Source organism: Uloborus diversus, chromosome 1 (genome assembly GCF_026930045.1).
Source record: "Uloborus diversus isolate 005 chromosome 1, Udiv.v.3.1, whole genome shotgun sequence".
NCBI lineage: Eukaryota > Metazoa > Arthropoda > Arachnida > Araneae > Uloboridae > Uloborus > Uloborus diversus.
In genome coordinates, this window is record NC_072731.1 from 162,089,530 (window position 1) to 162,089,744 (window position 215).

A 215-nucleotide genomic window follows, 5' to 3' on the forward strand; every position below is an offset into this window, starting at 1 on the left:
GCGTGAAATTCTCGAGAATTAAAGCATAGGAAAACATGAAGAAAATTCATTGAAAACAGAAACACACATGTAGAACACACATCAAAAATAGGACAGTATAAAAATAATAAATTAGAGGAAAATAATAAAGAAAATGAAGATGCAATTTTAATAACATTTTTAAATAATTTTAATAATATAATATTTAATAATTTATAATTAATTGTGATGCCATT